Genomic DNA, 16,118 nt, shown 5'->3' with positions numbered 1-16,118 from the left:
CTCTATCACCTTGGTGTTTTATTTAATACTATGGTACTTTGATATAGCCTATGCTGTATGATATCATGGGATTTCCACAGTACTCTAAGATACTTTAAAGAAGTACCATCAAATTATAATTTCCAAAAAGCATGACACTGCCATGGTTCATACTTAGGAAAACAAGGGCATTTCCACTGTCCCCCTTCTTTTTCTATTTTCTAGTTAGTATAAAAGTAGTGGTTTAGAATACTAACTACATGACATATACTAAACATATATTTACAGAAAATGATAAAGATTCAACATTCATAATCCTAAACAGACCGTGATTCCTAGAAAATAGGTTTTTAGGGGATTGTGGTGATTAGAACAGTATTTTATTTATTTATTTATTTAGTGCTGTTATTACTGTAGAAGAAAGTCTGAAAGGGCAGGACTGATTTGCCTTGAGTACTGCCAAACTTGTAATAATTGACTCTCACAAACATCTGTCCATTATGTGTGACTAGTGCATTATCTGACATTTGAAAGGAAAGAAGGACATGAATTGGTACTTAAAGACACCATTATTGCAAAATTGCAAGAGCGCATGCAATCATTTCTATACAGAAGCCAATATGTGGTGATATTTTCCATCAAAAGAACTCAAGATGTATATCATACAAGGCATTTGAAATTCTGTACTGCTGGAGTTCTCAGATATAAATTATGAGTTGCTCATGAGGTTTGAAAGCATCTGAGAATCTCTGGTGTGCTCACGACCATCTGAGCAAAGCTGAATTTGATCTGTGATCTTCAGCAGATTAAAGCTTCTTCCCTCTCAAAGAGAATATCAGCAGAAGGAAAATCATTACATGAGCTTCAATGAACACACACATGCAATAAAAAGAGGACCTATTATGCTTTTCAACTTTCTTTAGTGTGTAATGTTGCTGTTTGAGCATGAAAAAGGTCTGCAAATTTGCAAATCACAAAGTCCAATCCAAAGGAAGTTATTCTCTAAATCACTAAGCACTGTTTCTAAACTCCCTGAAACAACTCAAATGTAGTTTGTGTCATGATGGAAACACGGAAACAGTATGCAAGTAAAACTCTCTCTTTATTAAACAATAGTAGTGATGATAGATGCAGTCCAGAGAGAAAGAGGATAGTGGCGCAGGGACTTCGATGGTCAGATGAGTGCCGTGATGAGAAGTGCTGATGTGACGTGATGAATCCAGAGTGACAAATCCACAGGAACACGAACAGGAACGAAGAAGGCACAAGACTGGAACGAAGACGGGATCAAACACAACCGGGACTCACAAACAACGATCTGACAAAGGAGATGAGAAAGTGGTGATGTGGTATTTAAAAAGGTGATGTGATGAGCTGCAGCTGATGATGATGATTGAATCAACTGGATCGTTGATCAGTGCTGATGAGTCGGCACGCCCACACACACTCACACACACATAAACAACGAGCACGAGACAAGAAGGAAGCATAGGATTTATGAACCGTGACAGTACAGTAACCCATCTGGGGGTCAATTGGAAGTCTTACCAGTGGCACAAACTGAGCAAGCCAAGACAAAACTATGAACGTCACGAGCCATGAGAGGCCACCAGAATCGTTGCTTGACTAAAAATTTAGTACGACTGACTCTTGGATGACAAGCCACATTGGAACAATGTCCCCACTGAATAACGCTGGCACGTAACCCCTCAGGCACAAATAAATGGTTCGGTGGGCAACAGGCCGGAGGCGTTACCCCTTCTAAGGCCGTCTTGACCTTCGATTCGACCTCCCATGTGAGTGTAGAGACAAATATGGTCTCAGGTAAAATGCACTCGGGAGTAGACAGGCGTTCGGAACGGTCAAAAATATGCGATAAAGAATCAGGTTTGATGTTTTTGGAACCCGGGCGGTACGAGAGTAAAATCAAAACAACCGAAAAAAAGAGCCCACCGAGCCTGCCTGGAGTTTAATCTTTTAGCCATTCTAATGTATTCCAAGTTCTTATGATCGGTCCAGACGATAAAAGGTACTGTACCCCCGACCCTTCTAACCAGTGGTGTCATTCCTCCAATGCTAACTTAACTGCCAACAACTCTCTGTTTCCAATGTCATAATTGTGTTCGGCCGGGGACAGACGATGAGACAAAAACGTGCAAGGATGCATCTTGTCGTCTGAGGGAGAGCGCTGGGATAGCACTGCACCTACCCCCACCTCTGACAAATCGACCTCCACCACGAACTGACGTGAAGGATCAGGGTTTATCAGGATGGGGGCTGAAACGAAGCAGCCTTTAAGTTTGGTAAAGACAAAACTTATCGTCTGACCACCTGAAAGTCGTTCTGGGGGAGGTCAAGGCGGTCATAGGTGCGGCTAGTTGGCTGAAATTGCGAATGAAACGCCGGTAGAAATTGGCGAATCCCAGAAACCTCTGTAGGGCCTTACGGGAATCTGGGTTTGGCCATTCTACCACAGCCTTGATCTCCTCAGGATCCATGCGCATTCCCCCAACCGACACGATATAACCTAAAAAAGGAACAGACTGTGCATGAAAATCGCATTTCTCTGCCTTGACAAAAAGCTCAATCTCTAGCAACCTCTGAAGCACTTGTCGGACGTGCTGCACATGTTCCTGGAGAGACGAAGAAAAAAATCAATATGTCGTCCAGGTAGACATATATGAACTCATCGACCATGTCTCGCAGCATGTCGTTGACAAGTGCTTGGAAGACCGCTGGGGAGTTGGACAGCCCGAAGGGCATGACTAAGTATTCAAAGTGCCCCCTGGGGGTGTTAAAGGTGGTCTTCCATTCATCCCCCTCCCTGATGCGAACCAAATGATAAGTATTGTAATCCAATTTTGTGAAGATAGACGCTCCCTGCAACCTCTCGAAGGCTGAAGACATCAACGGCAAAGGATAAGTATTCTTTACCGTGATGCTGTTCAGCCCCCGGTAGTCAATACAAGGTCGCAGGGACCCGTCTTTTTTCCCCACAAAAAAGAACCCCGCCCCCGCTGGAGAAGAGGAAGGACGGATGAACCCCGTTGCTAGAGAATCAGAAATATATTTCTCCATAGCCTCCCTCTCTGGAGTAGAGAGTGAATATAACTTGCCCTTAGACGGAGACGTACCTGGCAGTAACTCTATGGCACAGTCATAGGGACGATGCGGGGGAAGAGAAGCAGCCCGAGACTTACTGAACACCTCCTTCAGGTCCAGGTTCTCCGCGGGCACGTTAGATAAATCCACTGCCTCCTCCTGAAACACAGGGACAGAAACAGACGGACAGGGAGAGACTAGACAAGACTTATGACAATGACTGCTCCACGCCGACACAGACTTCAATTGCCAGTCCACTTTAGGGTTGTGACGGGTGAGCCAGGGGTGACCAAGGACGATGGGTGCGAGGGGAGTGTCCAGTATGTAAAAGGAGATGGTCTCGGTGTGATTGCCTGATGTGATGAGGGTGATGTCTTCAGTGATGGATGAGATGGTGGGAAGTTCCTGGCCGTTGAGAGCGTGTACTGAGATCTTGTGTGTGATCAATCCACTCGCGATAAGCGTGCGTCCACTCTCAATGCCAGGGCGATCAGGTCGTTGAGTGATGTGGGAAGGTTCATGGCATAGATTTCTTTCTGGACGCGGTCAGCCAGCCCATGCAGGAACATGTCCCACTGCGCTTCCTTGTTCCATTGACTCTCCGCCGCTAGGGTCCGAAACTCGATCGAAAAGTCAGATACGGATCTCTCTCCCTGTCGCAAATCGGCCAGCATCCTTGCTGCCTCTCTTCCAGCGACGGCCCGGTCGAACACCCGTCTCATTTCGGCGGAGAGATCCTGGAATGAGGCACAGCATGGATCTTGATTTTCCCACACCGCTGTTCCCCAGAGTGCCGCTCTCCCAGTCAGTAGCGTTAACACGAAAGCGACGTTGGCTCGCTCATTATTGAATGTCCTGGGTTGGAGAGAAAAATGCATGGAACATCGTGTTAGGAATGCTCGACAGTAGTTGGGTTCACCTGCATATGACTCTGGGACTGCTAGGCGGGGCTCCAACTGGGAGGGGTTCTCTGGTGGTGGTAGGGGAACCGGCGGTGTGGGGGGCGCAGTGGGACCTCGCAGAATTTGGAGCTGCTGGGTGAGCTCAGACACCTGCGCCACTAGAGCCTGAACAGCGCGAGCTGTATCGTTGAGGTTCTTCTCCTGGGAATCCATTCGAAGTATGCTGTTGTTCACAAAGGCTTCCAGCGATCCGGTAGAGCTACTCGCTGCTTCCATTGAAGGGTCAGATCGTTCTGTCATGATGGAAACACGGAAACAGTATGCAAGTAAAACTATCTCTTTATTAAACAATAGTAGTGATGATAGATGCAGTCCAGAGAGAAAGAGGATAGTGGCGCAGGGACTTCGATGGTCAGATGAGTGCCGTGATGAGAAGTGCTGATGTGACGTGACAAATCCAGAGTGACAAATCCACAGGAACACGAACAGGAACGAAGAAGGCACAAGACTGGAACGAAGACGGGATCAAACACAACCGGGACTCACAAACAACGATCTGACAAAGGAGATGAGAAAGTGGTGAGTATTTAAAGGTGATGTGATGAGCTGCAGCTGGTGATGATGATTGAATCAACTGGATTGTTGATCGGTGCTGATGAGTCGGCACGCCCACACACACACATAAACAACGAGCACAAGACGAGAAGGAAGCATAGGGTTTATATGACAGTTGACAGTTTGTAGATTGAGGGTTTTTTTTCTTTTCTTTTTTTTCGGGATCATACACATCACAATATTCATCATAGAAATAATTCCTGCCGAAGGCATACTCAAAAGAAAGGGACGAGGTCTGGTTAGAGTCTTGAAACTTGCGGTTATGGTAAGGGACGTGACATTTTCAAAACATGTTCGAAGTGGCTGACCAATCACAACACACTACTAGTTAAGCCGACCAATCAGAACATATTGTGCTTTTCAGAAGGAGTGGCTTCACAGTAGTTTTTGTGGTTAAAAAGTAAAATTTTTTATTTATTTATTATTATTATCAGTATATTCTACCAATCAGGGAGTCGAAACCAGCAAAAAGCATCAAGCAAGCTCTTTAGCTCTGCCCACTCCCACGAAGCAACGCAAATGACGTAATCGAGACGGTCTCCATACGCTCTCAAAATACTTACATATTTGCATATATATGCATATTTTGCAATAAACTTAAAATATAGTTTTATATTTACTGTATATATCGCAAAGCTTCATGGGATTGTAGTTCTTTCTATCACTAAAGTCGTTAAGTAAGTACACAGTCTTGTTTGTGTTTTTGTCTGATTTTCAAATACTATTTTTGCTTCAAATTAAAGTTTGTAATGTTATGATTTACCTCTGGTTGGCATGGTTCATGGCTTATAACGCTTTAAAGGTACACTGTGTTGTTTTTTTAAGTATTTTGTTAGCTAAAATCAATGTCTTTATTCATAAATATGTCCTCACTGATGTAAAATTACCTCTGCCAATGATCTGACGTATCCTCGTAAGCGAAGAATTTCTTATCTTTATTTACATGGGATGGGTAAGTCCATGGAGGCTTCCATGTCGTTCCACCATCTTGAAAAACTATAATAGCAGAGAGGGACAAAAAGCACTAGAGAAGGAAGTCCACAGGAGAAGGAATTCTCGTCGCCAAAAAAGCAAAAAATGTCATTTAAAAGGAAACGTGACCAGCGAATAAAAAAAACGAGGGTAAATATGGGGATAGCTTTTCCCAGGTGGAAAGAGCTAATGAAGGAGAAAGACTTTGAAAGGGACGCTGAAGTTGCCTGCTTTCTTCTCGACAGGTAAGTCAATGTTATGGTCTAAATTACAAGCTTTTTTTCATTGCTTGGTTGTGTAATTCATTATATAGGCAGCATAACAGTAGAACATGTATCGCTAAACTCGAAGTGCTATTGGAAGACATGTTTTCATAGCTTCTTGGTACATAACGGCTACCGTAGTTGCAACACGAGTTTGAAAAAGCGAGGCGCTAGAGAGCACAATTCGTTTGAATGCAAAATATAATTTCACCGCTAGATGGGTTAATTCCTACACCGTGTACCTTTAACAAATACTTTTTCTTTTTTCTTATCCCTATGGGAGAAATTAATGGAAAAAATACTTCCCGGGCACTGTTGCACTCTAGCCCGAAACTAAACAGAGCATTTCTTACAGACTGGGAAGGGAGGTGCAGCAACAATGTAAAATATATGAAAAACGATGTGCTTTTTAAACATTCAAGAATGAAAACCTGTTCTAGTAAACCCCAAAAACAAAATAAAGACTTTGTAAAAGTGCATAATATGGCCTCTTTAAAATCAGTTTTGATGGTACCATATGATGTGCGATTAAATTGCATATTATGACAGCTATGAAAATTTCTGTTTTTTCATTATGAGGCACAAATACATTTCTAAAAGGAGAAATTTCATTTCTTTCAGGATGCATCTTCGTGTTGTGAATCATAACAGCTTACATAATAAATTGCCATGTCTTAGGATGCTTAATTTAAACCAGAAAGCCCCCCCCCCTCCCCCTGAGTCTTCTTTAGCCTTTCCCCCCATTTGTCATCTTCCCTCTTCTGCTCTGATCCACTTGGCTGTGTGTGGCAAACAGCCATCTAACTGAATTATATGCTTCTTCCTTAACCGACTGCAACAGCCAACCAAAAGCTGGACACACAGTAAAGCGATTATACACAGGTTTGTGTGTGTGTGTGTGTGTGTGTGTGTGTGTGTGTGTGTGTGTGTGTGTGTGTGTGTGTGTGTGTGTGTGTGTGTGTGTGTGTGTGTGTGTGTGTGTGTGAACAGCTATCATAGTTGTCATTTCTGAAGTCTAGAGCCGTAGGCGAAACGTGAGAGAGCAAAACACATCCACAAAATCAGCTCGATTTGTGTTTGCACAGCCAGTTCTTGTGCTCTGCCATGTCAATTCTATTAAGAGACTGAGATAATTCAACTTCTGAATGTGATGGGGAAACAATAGGAATCATCTGAAGGCTAATATATGCATGTTACAGCTTATGGTTCTATTATGTAATTCACATTGCACAACACCACGAATATGACAAAGAATAAGGTTCTTCATTCTTCATAACAGGCTATAAATAGCTGGTGAAATAATTTACTGCTTATTTTAGGCCTATTTCCTTTACAAATAACAGCTGCCATCATATTAACCTCAGGCCAAAAATAGAGAAATGCTGGTGATGTACAATTAAGATACAGAAAGGAGATAAATGATGACAGATGATCAAAGTACAGTCTGTAATTGTAGGTTGTTGGTGGTGAAACAAGAACAATAATGCTGTTTCTTTATCATGTTTCCAACCAGGTTTTTTAAGGTCACACTTTTGCTTCATTCGCATAAGTTACATTGCCAGTTCATGGCTTTAGGGAAGTAAGATGGTGCCTCTCTGGAGGGCCATGGACACAAGAATTCATTCCCCTCATTAGTCAAATGGTGAGAGTTAATGGTCATTACAAGTATTAAAATATCCTGCACTGGTCCTGCCAGCACTCATTTATACATGATAACATCTTCACCTCAGTCATTATTACTGAGGGTTTTATGCTTACACAAAGCATGTAGAGAGGGTTACTGGAGCTAAAATGTTGTTCTACAGACACTTCCAAATGATTTCCAGCTGACACTACAGCAGATTACTTTGGACTGCAGATGAAGTTGCTCTGGGTGTGATGATGAATCTGATTGAAAAAGACATTGATCAAATTCCCCATGCTGAGGCAACAAGGGTGATAATTCACTACATTATAAATATGTAGAAGATTGTGCTACATAACATGCTTTCTAATGTAACTGATAAAATGCTGTGGATATTTTTTGTATCTACATAAATTAAGTTAAGTTATAATTCTGTTTATTTTGGACCCAATATAGTCTTGTGGGCAGATCTGCGAGTTACCATTTAAAAATAATCAGTACTACATTTTGTTTTAATATTAATAAAATATAGTTGCTTTTAAGAGGTTACTACAGATTTTTTCCAACATTTTTAGACAAGACTCTATTTTTAGTTGACTCCTTGCATGCTCAGGAATACTGGAGCATCATATTAAAAAATAACAATCCCAAAAAATCTTGAAAAGTCTTTTTTTTTAAGTTATGAAATGGAGACTTTTCCTCCTTCATCAGAAAATTACAGTAGGTTTCTGGAGTTCATGACAGAGTTTAAAGTCACCATGAATCAAAATGGACCATTCTTTTTTATGGAATATTGCCGTATTTTTTTTATTTTTTTTTATTTTTTTATTATTATTATCATGTTCCCTCGTAATATTTATTCCCTAGTTTTTTATATAAAATTTTGCAGACATATAAAAGGTATTTCATAAATTACAAAATGAGACAAGATCGATACAACAAAGCCAACAACAACAACAACACAAATATATACGTACCAAGATTTTAATAATAAAATACCCTCGTAATATTTAATTAAAATAACTTCCCCTCCCAAGTGTAAGGGCATCTTCTCTGATGACGAGTTTATTGGCGCGTGGACAACAAGATCAAGTCCCACTCCCGCCCTTTTTCCTGTTCGAAAAGATGATTCACCGCCACAACAGGGAAGAAAAGACTTTCTCACTTTCGTTTCAATGCTCAAAGACAACAGTGAACAGTGAGTGTAAAGAAAGCAGATAAACACTTCACCCACACGCTGTAATATTGTGACATTCATCACATAACTGTAATTTCATAACTGCATTCACATCCCACCTTTACATCGTCAGTCTACTTGTAGCACTGTAGCATCAAGTCCTCATCTCTGGCTGAATAACAATTTTCTCAGGTATTTCTTGTCCATGCTCTCAGCCCCACAGCCGCCCCTGTCAGGTGAAGACACAGGCCATTTTGGAGACAGCAAACAATGGGATAGAGATCGACGTCTAAAAATAAGAGGTAAACAAACGTAAAAAAGTATTTGACCTCGATTAATAATTACACAGACACTAAACTGAGATATGAACACATTATATGGCTGCAATTGAAAACAATCAACACTAGATGGCAGAATAGTGTATGCAAATGCACAAATTGCAACGTTTGTTAGCAAAGCTTGCAATAGGCTAGACTTTAGCATAAGATGTGTTCATCGTTAAAATTGTTTCTCTTTTATTGGTATCAAAAGCACACAACACACCAGTTCTTGAACACTGTGGCAAAGCAGACTTAAGATGCCTCTTTCAGTTTTCTGCTTCTAGCTACTTAGTATAGTCTTCCTCCCTGTAAATCTCCTGTGGATATAGGTCTATGTTAAACGTATGAAGTTATGAACTATTCTAAAGACTGTCTCCTGTTTGCCCAGAGTTCCTGCACACTTTGAATAAAGCTCCCGAGTCCCACACCTGTGTTCATACCATTTCATATCATGTTCATATAATTTTTTTTACAGTCTATGGTTCATACCTAATCTCCTCTCTAGTAGCCTATCATTACAATAAGATGGTTTGTTTTAACGTCATATATTTTAACTCACCATCACACATAACATGCAGGGATCGTTTTGTTTTTTTTCTATAATTTCTAGTTACTAATAGGATTGAAAACACTTTACAATAAGGTCCCATTTAGTTAACATTAGTAAATCCATTAACTAAAATTAACTGTGAGCAATACATTACAGTATTTATTACACTGTAAAAAATAATTCTGTGGCTTAGTAAATATTACAGAAATTTTTAACTTTATTAACTTAATAAAATCTCTGTATATCGTTTACTTGATTGTTTGAGTTAAACATACCAAAATAATTGAGTAAAAATCCAACAGTTAATTTTATCTAAAATTTACAGATATATTTAAGTTTTTTTCAATAAAATAATTTAGTATTTGACTAACCAATTATTTCTTTATAATATACTTAATATATATGTGAAATTTCTATCAAAATATTTGAGAATGTTTAATTAAACTGATCTGTTTCAAGAAACAAAAAAATTACTTAATTCAAATCAATATTATTAATATATTTAACACGCTCTTAAAATTGAGTAAGTTTACTCAATTAAAACAATGCCCCCCTCCCCCACCCTCTGACGTGAACGAAAACTCGACGGTTGGAGTGAGCGTGGCTGTTTGAACTCTCCAGTCTCCAGAACAACAGCTCTCTTCTCAGCGTCGCAGATTTGGTGCATTTTCACTGTGAAATTCAGGTTGGTGTATGTTTTATTTTATCTATAAAATCATTACTGTGCTTTAAATCATATTTAATGCAAAACAACATACAGAGGCGTAATTCGACACCTAAACGAGACGAGAGCCGCGTTTGTCTTTTTGCGTGATTGAAACGCTTTGCATAAACACATGACTGACTTTCATAATGATAATGAATATAATTATTATCATTTGGATGATAAAATGTCCTCAGAACTATCACTTTTTGTTTATTGGCAGGTTATGTCAGTCGCTCGCAGTATCTTTCGGCTGTGCCTCAGACAGTGACTGTGAGTGAAACGCAGGATGGCGGTATGAAGTTCAAAGTTCACCCGCAGAGCGCGAGTCTGTCTCCGGCATGAGGACCAGCGCAGATTCGGTGGATATTGGATAACAGAGTGGTTGATTACACTTGAATTAGGCTACCTGAATGTTTAAATATTTCATTTTTACTTGTTAAATAAGTTTAAACGCAGGCAATATTGTATACATGAAAAAACAGTCTAAATTGTGCTGTATTGCTGTACTCATTGAAAATAAAGGCCAATGTAATGTATAATGGTGGTTGTCTGGAGTACTATTTTACAAAGGTTTAGAGAAAATAAAAAAGTTAATATTACTCATTAATAAAAACAGTTAATATTACTCATAAATATTGTTTTTTTAATGTTTAAATGTTAAATTATTTCTACTCAATTTTATTTGTTAATGTACCAGATGCAGTTACTCAGATTTACTTAATTTTTTTACTTGCATTTACTCAATTCATACAGTATATTTCATTGATTTCACAGCTTTAAAATTTACTCAATTTTTTTGAGTGTAAAAATGTTTCACCAATAAAATTGAGTAAATAATAGTTAAACTTTTTACAGTGTACTCATAGTTAACATTATTCAACTGTTCATTGTTACTTCATGTATATCTCAGGTCCATTAAAATATTAACAGATACAACTTTTTATTTTAATAAGTAGACTTTTAAATGAAAATTAACTTAGATTAAGAAATGTTTCATAAGTATTTTTCATTGTTAGTTTATGTTAAAAAATGTGGTGAACTAATGTTGACAAATAAAACCTTATTGTAAAGTGTTAGTATTGTCTTATTGTAAACCTATATACAATGGGGGGAAAAAATCCAGAAAGCATCAAATAGACATTTCAAAAAGTAGTTTTAGAAATCTGGTCACATATAGTTGGTACAGGTCTACCTGTTGTTTACCAATGATTTTCAATAGGTTTTTACAATCTTCCCCAATTTATTCCTATGGGTGATTTTTGAATGTCCGTACCAGCATACAATACGGTAGGAGAGAATACTCTCAATAAAAGACTTTCAAAATCAAAATTTTGTTGTCAATATTAAAATAATTACGTTTTCTAAGAAAATACAAACGTTGTTGGCCCTTTTTAAAAACGGCATCAGCACACTGATCCCAGGATAATTTATGGTCAGTGATAAGACCGAGATATTTGTACTCCGTCACCATCTCCATCTCTAGATAATGTGTTCCCCACTCTTACTCTTTGTTGGCCGCCCACTCAGGAAGTCCAAGATCTATTTAATTAGTGATGCGTTTACCTGGAAGTTATCTCTAAGACTGTTTGCTCAAATTTGTGGGTGGATTGTATTAAAGGCTGATGAAAAGTCTGCAAATAAAATGCGAGCATGTGTTTTACACCCCTCCAGGTGTGTATACAGATAATTTAAAAGCACTACAATGACATCATCCGTCCTCCTCCCAAATCTGTAGGCAAACTGTAGAGGATCAAGGTCATGTCTGCAAGAATACATGATGTGTGTTTTAATGATCCGCTCAAGTGATTTAACTAAAAGAGAGATGAGGTCGATGGGCCTATAATAAGAAGGTCTGTGTAAGAAAAAATGATGTGGACGTCGAAGATCTCAAAAATGGAGATTATTACTGCATAGCAGTGGCAAGGTACACGAAGCACCTTGGGTTCACCGGCGTTAGAATGAACCCAGAACATCCAAATCTTAAACTTTTTATCCTGTTTTTAATGTAAATTAAGTTGCTCTTGTTGCAACAACTGTGGTCTGTATGTTAATGAAGTTGTGACACCCCATTGTCTGAGAAGGTTCTCTGTGTCCCACACCCAGTCCCATTCTACAAGTGACTACCATTTGTTCAGGATGTGATCAACCCAAATGGTGAAGAAACAATATAACTTGACTTTCTTTCATCTCTATGATAATTAAGCCATTTTGGGATGAGCTCATTCTAAAATATATTTTGGAGTGGAATTTGGGTCGAGGCAGACTACAGTTTCTTACAGTCCCCTCTCTGATGCCCAAAAGAAGCATCACATCCACTCCCTTCTCACAGATTACACCTCCCTTCTCTATTGGGCAGGTGCCCAGTGGTGGTGAAGCCCTGCCTTAGGTTGTCCCCCTCAGGTTGTCCCCCTCTGGTTGTCCCCCTCAGGTTGTCCCCCTCTGGCCACCGCAGAATCTTACCCGTTTTTGGGTCGACACCTCATGCATTATCAAAGAGACTCTTCTAAAATGTCTTCTTAAATGTATAGAATATGATTATACAAACATTTTCTAGGGTGTGGATGAGAAGACATTCAAGAACCATCACAGCCAGTAGGAGTGTCCTAAAGCGATCCTTAAGTTATCTGCAATTCAACGTTTAAACCTAGAACACATAACATAATGCATTGGCAAATAATAAGAAGGATACATACACATACAGCCGTTTTAAAGGTTACATTCCAAATTAAACCAGAATAGGCCATATCTAAGTCTCCATCGTGCATTTGTTTTGCAAAAATCTTGTCTTTCTTCAAGGCTTTGTTGGGCTCTCACAATGTGTATCAGTGATGTTAGCATATTGTTTGGTTTTGATAACTTAAACAATCAATAGACAATATAATGTGTGTGTGGTTTTTCATTTTGTCATGTGTTCTGTGTCCATTTTCTCAGTGTGGACATCCTTTTTCCACTTGTTTTCCCTCTATGTGGAAAGACTGCTGTCCGTAGTCTCTGAAATGGTTTGTTTCTGAAATCTCCTCTTGTTTCTCTTCTCATTGTCCATTCTTTTCCACTTGGACCGTAAGTCCTTCTAGAATAAACAGTCACTGGTGTTGTTCGAGTCTGTGCCTCTTCATCAGTTCCATCCATCCCATGGTGGGTCTCAGGGTTTCTAGGTCTTTTAGGCCTGGAGTTCTGGAAATCTCTGTATTATGTCCTTTTTCTTGAGAAAATTCCCTGGCTCCACTGGTTCTACTTCCTTCTCGTCCTTCAAACGACCAGATCATCTTTCTCCAGGATGTTACACATTTCAGACAAACATCTTGATGCTTATATCTGAAACAATAATCAAAAAGAAGAGGTTGCCCCCCCTTTTCCCCACAAGAATCTTTTCACATTCAAAACATTAAAGTCACAGGTTTAATCAAATGAACATCAAACATCAGCAATGTCTTAAAAATTTATTTTAAAATTAATGTCATTAAAACATTTATTATAAATTACAACTACATATCAATGCTAATAAAACATTTTTCATAAAGAATCACCCCCCTTTTGATAGTAAACCTTTTTCGAAAATGTGTTACTATCAAAAAACTAATTCTAATTTGCATCAGGATTTGCTTGTGACTGAGCTACAGTCATGTTGCTCGTGTCGTGATATGTTTGACAAGGTGTGAATGATGACTTTATTTCCTTTCAACAGTGCCAACTGGGTTTCTAAATGGACTATTTTCTATCCGTCCATCCGTCCATCCATCCATCCATCCATCCATCCATCCATCCATCGTTTGTGTGAAAAGTGACACTGTCTTGCCTTGTGCCCCATCATTCCACAAGCAAAACAAACAACTTCCTGATCTTCCTTTCTTTTCTCCAAACAGTGACTTGCAAAGTGACCATCCTTTCCACATGCATGACAGACAAAGTTTTGAAGAGGTCTCTCATTGTCTTGACAATGTGTAGCAATGTGACCAGCTTTTCCACATGCATAGCAAAGAATAACACCTTCTGAATTTATTCTTGCAAATCTCCTTTGTCTATGATGGAAACCATTAGACAATGTAGAACATACTCTCCCACCAAAGGCAGCAACTGGATGTCAAGATTTGGCAGCTTTCATTTGACTATTTGCATTAGCATTATTGTTGTAAAACTGTGTCATTTTAGCAATTATGTCATTATATGCAGACAGGTGTCACAAACATTGTCACAGCAGAACGGGTGAATGGGTCACATTTGCTAATCAAAGTAGTCTTGAAACTGATATCATTCTGAGTAATATCAGGATTGCCACTGAAAGTCTTAAATGTCTCCAATAATCGTTCTGAGAATGCTGCTGGGTGCTCCCCTTTTCTCATTTGCATCTCAGATATTTTATCCCAATTAACTGAATCACACCTAAGACATCAAGCAGTGCCTGTTTCCTCTCTGCATTTCTGTTCTTTACTTTTCAGGCAGGCACATTCTTAACAAAACACACGCATCACCATATGTAAAATTGTAAACTTCAGCATATTCCTCCAAGTTTTTCAGAAAATCTAATGGGTCTTGTTTGGCAGGATTAAATCTCCCATTATTCTTGATCACAGCTTCTAATTCATTTGGATTAAAGCCTTGGACTATGGTAGAGGTCATTGGTTCTTCCTCTTCTTCACTTCGACACATGCATAGTCATAGTAGCATGGACTGGTGCCATGGGAAATCTAACTGTACAGTCATAGTACTGGTTACTGAATGACTGAGAATCTTGTTCCCAACCCTCAGCGCCGTCTTCCTGCAATACTGGCATTTCTGGAACTGGATTACACAAAGTGACACCTAACAATGTCTTACTTGTATTTTTCTGAGTTGTGCCATTCTTTATTATGAACTGACAAGCCGTCTTCGCTTCCTCTAAATCATTGAACAATGTTTCCACAGAAGATCTAAGCATACTATTGTTAGTTCTAAGAAGTGCAATCTCATTCTGCATCCTGACCTTTTCTTCTTTCCATATCGTTTCACTAGCCTAGTAATTTTTTTTTAATTATCCCAACACTGAGACGCTCATTTTCAGCCTCTAACTCATCTACTCTCCTCCTAGTTACTTTGTATGAAGCAAAAACAGCTTGAAGCGCATTTGTGATTTTTCCTTTTTTGTTCCTAGGCATTTTGGGATAATTTTCAAACTTGGAGATAGCCCACTCATATGGTTTATCAACAATATTTTCTATTCCGTCAAACATTCCCTGAAAACCGTGTTTAGCGATGTATTTAACAAACGTTCCTTCCATTTTTAAAGTTTTATTGGGCTTTACAGTATCTCGTACATTCACAACGTCTGATTTAAATGACTACGCGTTATCTAGTTGCTTTAAGATATTCGTTAGTCTAATTATTCACAGCTCAGACGCAAATGAACACAACCAGCACACTGACCGAAACTTCTAAACTTAATCAAAGCCCACAGTCCTTTGGACCTTAAATTTCACTACACAAAACAGCAAGAAAGGTTTTTTGTTTTTTTAAATGAACACTGTCACAGTAGGCCTACGTCAGACAAAACCACACTACGTCGGGTTTTATGTTATTTTCTTAAAATAACTTACTTAGCCACAGTACTTAGGGCTTAAACAATATTTTTTCAAATTTAAAACACTGCCACAGTACGTCGGACAAAACCACACATGCTTCAGGTTCTTGTTTTAAACTTCACAGAGTCATGGTGCGTCAGACTCACTAGTCTACACTATAACACAATAGTTGTTAAATAATTCCGGGTCTATTCAACTACTTTCGAATTTCCTCAGAATTATTACAACTTCACAATCGGTTTCAAGTATGTTAGAAACATACACATTTGTTTCAGTTACTTTAGAAACAACCAATCTAATATAACTCTGCCACCACACTACTTCGGGTTGATTCAATTACTTTAGAATCTTAA

The sequence above is a fragment of the Scardinius erythrophthalmus genome, assembly GCF_964197995.2.
Source record: "Scardinius erythrophthalmus genome assembly, chromosome: 18".
Lineage (NCBI taxonomy): Eukaryota > Metazoa > Chordata > Actinopteri > Cypriniformes > Leuciscidae > Scardinius > Scardinius erythrophthalmus.
Note: the sequence above shows the minus strand (reverse complement) of the source record.